This window comes from Hipposideros armiger, unplaced genomic scaffold (assembly GCF_001890085.2).
Source record: "Hipposideros armiger isolate ML-2016 unplaced genomic scaffold, ASM189008v1 scaffold_160, whole genome shotgun sequence".
In the NCBI taxonomy this organism is placed as follows: Eukaryota; Metazoa; Chordata; class Mammalia; order Chiroptera; family Hipposideridae; genus Hipposideros; species Hipposideros armiger.
The window spans coordinates 306909-313330 of record NW_017731510.1 but is presented as its reverse complement, the minus strand read 5'-3'; the positions used below and the strand labels follow the sequence as shown (position 1 = coordinate 313330).

Below are 6422 nucleotides of genomic sequence, written 5' to 3'. Positions count from 1 at the left end.
GGGCCTCGGGCGGTGACCTTGCGCGCGGGCGGGGGTCCGCGCCCGGCCGCCCCTCCCCCCGCGCCCCGGCCGAGCGGCCGGCGGCTGTTTCCCGGGCGGCAGGCGGGCGGCGCGGTGCTCCTGTTGAATCCTCCCGCTGGCGGGTTTTCCCCCTTCCGGGCGAGGGGCGGGGAGCGCGGGGCCAGGCTGAGCCCCGGCGGGGTGCGGGCCTCAGGCTTCCTCGCGCTCTCCTTCGGGTCCCCGCGGGCCCAGCCTCTGCTCCGGGCGCAGAAAACAGGCTGCTCCAAGTGACATTTTAAGCGGTTACTTGCCAGTCGGCCGAGATAAAAAAGCATGTGTTAACCGCGCCTCTTGGAGCTGGTGCTAGGGGAACCTGAGGACCTAGTGGAGCAAGAGCCCAGCACTGGTGAAGTGTCCCAGGCGACACCTGGGTTCGAGCTGTCCTTTGGGAAGCCTTGGAGTTGGAACGGCAGGGAGAATAGGGTGCAGTTGTAAATAGTTGACACTTTTGCACTCTTTGATCTTAGTGACACTTGAAAAGTTTTTTGGTCGGGAGAAAAACCTTGTTTGTCGCTGCGGCTGCCGCTGTTGTCTTTTGGTATAAACCTGAAAGCTACGCTCAGCAGCGGGACAGTTATTTGAGGGAGTGAATCGGAACCCTGAAACGCAGCACCTCGTTAAGCAGGCAACGCCTTAAGCATTGCACGCTCCTGAGTCCCTTCGCGCGGACCGTGTACACTCGGGGATGGCTGTGAAAGAGCAGTTTCCTATCCACTCAGCACACGTTTTTTAGCATCCTAAGTAACCCAGTAAAGGGAACCCTTTATTTTACTTTGAAGAACGTACTGTGAACTCTCATCTCATACTTTTATTATGAAATGATGGATAGTCAGTGCTGCTGTCCTTAGTGACCCTACCTTGTGTATTAGATAAGTTTCGGAAACTTTGATACAGCCTTAATTTCAAGGGTTGGTCTGCGGTCTTGAGTGAGATGGGAGTCTTCTGTCTAATAACCTTTAAAAATTCAAGTGTGTTTATGTATAGGAGACGAGCTGCAAATAAATCATAATTATTTAAAACTTGAAGGGCAATATAACCATTGTTCTCAATGATCACATGTAGATAAAGTTCCAAGATAAGACATTTTCTGTATCAACTCATGTAGTAGTCAAATAATATAGTTAAAAAAACACAAACGTGTGGTATTAAGCAAAATAAGAGAAAGGACACTTCTTATGTATGCAGTACTTAGATCAGGGATGTTAGCATTTTTCGAGACAATAAAATAAGCATTCTTATGATGTATGCAGGTCAGTTTGTGGAATGGTTAATCTTACCTCACCTGGTGATAGCAAAAGACCTAATTAAAATTTATAGTGGTGAATATGTAGGTGAAAGTTTCAACATGGGATTTATGCTGAGATAGATTTATTCTCAAAAACTTAACTGTAAAAACATCTTAAGTCAGAACGTTATTCCTTCAAAATTTACAAATACAAATTGTATATAAAAAAGGCGCACTTAGATATTCTTTGAATTACTGAAGTAGTTGAAGGAGTAATTTTTTTTTGCCTTTTTTTTAATGGTTTAAAAAAAATCATACTTTCCCCTGCTGGGTTTTACTTGAAGGTGTACTTTAAATGACAAGGTAGTGTTTGTATTGACTTTTTTTTTTTAACAGCACTTTTGTGCCCCCTTTTTTATTTTCTCCCTTTTTGTTGAGGTTGGTTCTCCTGGTATTTGTTTTTACAGCAGCTTTTGTTCTTTCCGGTTGCTTTTATTCCTGTCAGGTTATGCCTTTCTTTTTCCCCTCACTTTCCCCAAGAATTAGAGGTGATAATGAGGTGATGATAGTGATTCTTGTTGTCATAAGGCGATTTGTGCTAAGCTTATTGATATGCAGTTCCACTGAGTTGGCTGTTGGATAAAGTTGTTTTAATTTTTAAATTTATTTAAAATTGCTCTGCAGCTTTAACAGTCACAAAGAATATTTTGAGGTTTATCAGTAATTTAAGCCTCAAATAAAGTGATACCCCGTATTTGACAGGGCTTGCCCTGCTGAAGAGTTGAAATGGTAGAATATATCCAAAACTTTATGAGGAGGGGACTATTTTGGGAGGTGTGTTCTTTTTGCTTCTCCCCCTTGGAAAGTTAGGATTGTCCTTTGGCTTTCTTAGTGTTTTTTTTGTTTGTTTGTTTGTTTTATTATGTGTGCCTAGAACTAACAGGAGAGCTTACTGTGACTTGGAGAATAAATTTGTGTTTCCTTTGTTAGTTTTAGATAGTAACAAGAAAAATGAAAGATGATCTCCAACTCACTTACAATGTACATGAGAAATTAGGTTCAGATTGTTAATTTAGTTGATTTATCCAAAGTCACAATCATATTCATGTGGCATTGGAACAATTCTTAGATCTCCTGGAAGCTTAGAAGCTTCCCCCATGGTCTGCATTGTTTTGTTTAGAACTTAATAACATTTAAAATTATTGCCAGGTAGCGTATTATTCTTCATCCCCTTATCACCTTTTCAAAGTTTCAGGGTTAATCTGTTTTATAGTCTGGTTTGAGTAAATTCTATTCAGGATTCAGTCCAGTTATCTCAGAAGGTAGCCTGTTTCTTGCATGTCTGTCTCCTGGAGCTGCATGGTCTTTCATTTGATAAGATTACTTGACATGACATTTATTTATTCTTCGTGAAATTTATGACAGAGTAATTTGGAAAAGTTAGTATTGAACTTATTTTGTTATAAGATGTATGTATTTACATGTATATTTTTTTACTTTTAAGCACAATTTGGTTCAAAGTCATTTGTCACTTCCAATTGCAATAGGTATTTGGAGAAAATTGTATTTGCTTTAAGTATTCATGTTTGGGAATATTAAAAATTCTAAAAATATTTAGTTTAAAAATAAACCTGTAATTTCTGTGAGAATGTATTTACTTTTTAAGCCTATTTAAGAAGCTGCCAGTGGTTCGCAATTCTGACTCCTAGGGGCACAGAGCTCATCTGTTTCCTCACACTACTGTTAGGAACCACCTGATTATCATCATTCCCCCCCATACTTGAAAAGGTTTTGTAACCCTTTCTCACTAATTAGTTCAAAATTATGGATAAACTTGCTGCTTTGAGACTAGTTGTTTTAGTTGGCAGGGGTGATCATACACAGTGAGACAATCATGAAGATTAATCTCAGATGAGTAATCTTTAGTTGTTTAAAGTAAATCTTTAAGCCATTAATCTGAGATATTTAAAAGTATTCATAATAGTTATTGTATTCTAATGATTAGACATTACTACTAGTAAGCAGTAATTAGAAATACTTGGTTTAGCTAAAACTTGTCAGTCAGCTAAGGGGAATGGAGGAAAGACTGAAGCAGAAAGATATTTTGAGGCATCTTTAAAGGCCCATGACCTAGAAGTACTCCAGTAACCTGCCTCTCCCTTTGACAGAGAGTGCTCTGACCTGATTCAGTTCCAGAGAACAAATACTAAGCTTCCGCGTACATGCTCTTCCAGTACCAGGGATCTGCAGCACACAGGAGTGAGCCCTTGCCCTGTGGACATTTAGAGTAGTGGTTGACCACCTGCACCAAGGGGATGAGAGCTGAGAAAAATCAGAGCAGGATCCCTGCTGTTAAGGGATTCTGCAAGGGTTGCTCTTCTTTTATGTGGGAGAAGGAAATTGGCAAGGACTATATATAAAACTGATAGGAGAAGGAGAGGATGTTATAACCAGAGGCAACCATTGTACCTCTCTAGGAGAGAATGGTTAGGGCCTGGAAGGAAATGAGAGTCCGTGGTTCTCTGGGCAGCGTAGGGATTCTTTTTCTCTTCTTTCATCCCAGAGGAGGATTTAGAGAAGTAAATGAAGATATTTTAAAGAAGAGCCCCAGATATATATCCAAAATATATCCCTTGCTAGCAGAAATGCTGTCAAGCTATTTAAGTTAGCCTTCAGATATTGGATAGGGGTGGGGAGTGGAGAGTTGGTGGTGAGAGTAGTGGTTAAGGTTTGGGGGGAATAGAGTACATTAAAGAATTGTATATCTTAAAAGTTATACATTTATATAATAAATTCTAATGATACAGAAAAGTAAAAATAAAAGCTGCTTTTCTTTTTCCCTCAGAAAGTAACCCACTATTAACAGTTTCCGGAAAGTTTACATTACAAAAAATGTATACGAATTGTATAATATTGTACTGCTGTTTACTTTTTTTAAACTTTAGTGTACTGTTTTTCTCTAGTTATTGTCACAGAGCTCTTTTCATATTGGCACATAAAGAGCAACATAATTAAAAAAATGATTAGAGTAATTATATGGATGTATCATAATTTGTTCTGACTCCTTTTGAGTGATATTTAGGTTGTAACAGTTTACCCTAACCAGCAGTATATGAGTGTGTATACATGTCACCAGCATCGAACTTTATTAGATTTTATACTTTTTGCCAGTTTGACAAGTGAAATTTATATCTTGTTTTGGGTTTGCATTTCTTTGATTATAAGTGAGAGTAAACATTTTTGTTACATGTTGTTGGGCAGAGGGTACTTGCAGCATATACTTTACACTTAGTATTTACTTGTGACCCCCTGCCCACCTCCCACTCCCCTTATCTAAAATAGTCTGAGGAAGGTGGAATTTTTAGAGAGGAATAAGATTTTGGAGCCCATGGCACCTTGAGGGGGAGCAGTGCTCTGAATGGAGAGGCACAGTGCTAGGCTTTGAACAACCAAGGGTTAACATGAGGTTATTGAAAGCCTTTATGTTGGTGTTAACAGAAGACATATAAAGGCAGAAGGGAGATTGGAGAGTCAGGGCAAATCAATTTTGTATTGTCAGCTCTGTCTCTACAGTCTGCTTGTCCTGTCTTATCACTCCCCCCCTATCACCCCCAACTGTCATTTCATTTTTATATATACTGTCATTTGGTTTGCTCCTCTTCCCTTCCAGGGTGGTAACCTCAACCTTGGTATTTCAGTTCCTCCAGAGATGAGGGGTACTTAGTCTTTCTTATCAGGGAAACTGGTTTTTGTTCAAATTAGTCAAAGGGAGCAGTTCTCATTTCTAGCATTCTTTAGATTTATTTTCTGACCATTAGTTACCTCTCTAAGTTGATATTCCATTAGTGTCAGAGGCTTTACAGAACTGCACAGAAATCTGGGGATGTTGGCGTGGCTACATGGGCTTTGTCCCTATTTAATCCCTACATACTGCCCTCACCCCAGCTTCACATGTTTTTATGAAATGAGTTTTTCTTCAGTAGGCTTGGGAGGTGATTGGTTTAAAAGGCTCTTTTCTTGTCACCCTCCCACCCCCAAAATGCTAACTATGTAGAGATGATGTTAATTAGCTTGATTGTGATCTTTTCAGGATGCATACATATATCAAAATATCAAGTTGTATGCTTTAAATATGTACAATTTTTATATTTCAGAGATCTCTCAGTAAAGTGTTGAAAAAAGGTTCTTGTCTGTCTGCAGTTATTATACTAGGTAACATAAAATAGCTGGCCCTTTTTCACCATTATTCCTAGTCTAGACCAGCGGTTCTCAGAATGTCTGGAGTCATTCTGGTTGTCAGAACTGTGTGTGTGTGTGTGTGTGTGTGTGTGTGTGTGTGTGTGTGTCTGTGTGTCTGTGTGTGTTGGCGGGGAGTAGTGCCCTGGCATCTAGTGGGTGGAGGCTGGGGATATTGCTGAACGTCCTATAAAGTGTAGGGAAGCCCTCCATAACGAAAAATTATCTGGCCCACAGTGTCAATAGTGCAAAGGTTAAGAAACGCTGGTCTAGCAGAACTAGTGCAGGAAGCCTGCAGTTGACCCCAGCTCAGCTTCATTAGGCCTGCCCACCAACTTTGATGATAGCAATCAAGCAGCAGTGATCTTTAATGTAATCTGATGCTCAAAATGGCAAGCTGTGAAATACAGCTCTTGAGTTGTTTTGTTTTTACTCTTCTGTCTCTTTGGTACCTTCCTTTTCAGCTTTTGACTTTCCTACCTTTATGGTATAATATAATTAGGTACTCCTACTTGGAGTTTAGGTCACTAGCATTTAAGACTTGAACAGCATTGGGAGCACATTAGGTATTTCATATGATGCTTGATGAGTGAAGTTTCTTTTTAAGGAAGGCAGAAGAACACGGCGGTGAAACATATTGACTTAAGAGTCAAGACTATGTGGGTTTTTATCCTGTCTCCTTCAAGAGCTAGTTGTGTCACCGTGCGCAAATTACCTAGTCTTGTCAAGACACAGTTTCTTAGTCTCTAAAGTGGGGCTAGTAACAGATAGCTTATTTATTTATTTTTTTTTAAAGATTTTTATTGGGGAATTGCGGGGAGGGGAACAGCGCTGGGGAATTGGGGGAAGGGGAACAGACAAGTTGCTGTCGTTTTGTTCTTCAATCTAGTTGTGGAGGTCG

General features: G+C 40.1%; 1 protein-coding gene across 5 annotated transcripts in view; it reads left to right on the top strand.

Moving 5' to 3' along the window:
- Positions 1-6422, top strand: part of PDS5B (PDS5 cohesin associated factor B) — a 164771-nt gene that overhangs the window by 508 nt on the left and 157841 nt on the right. The gene's annotated exons all lie outside the window — the stretch shown is intronic.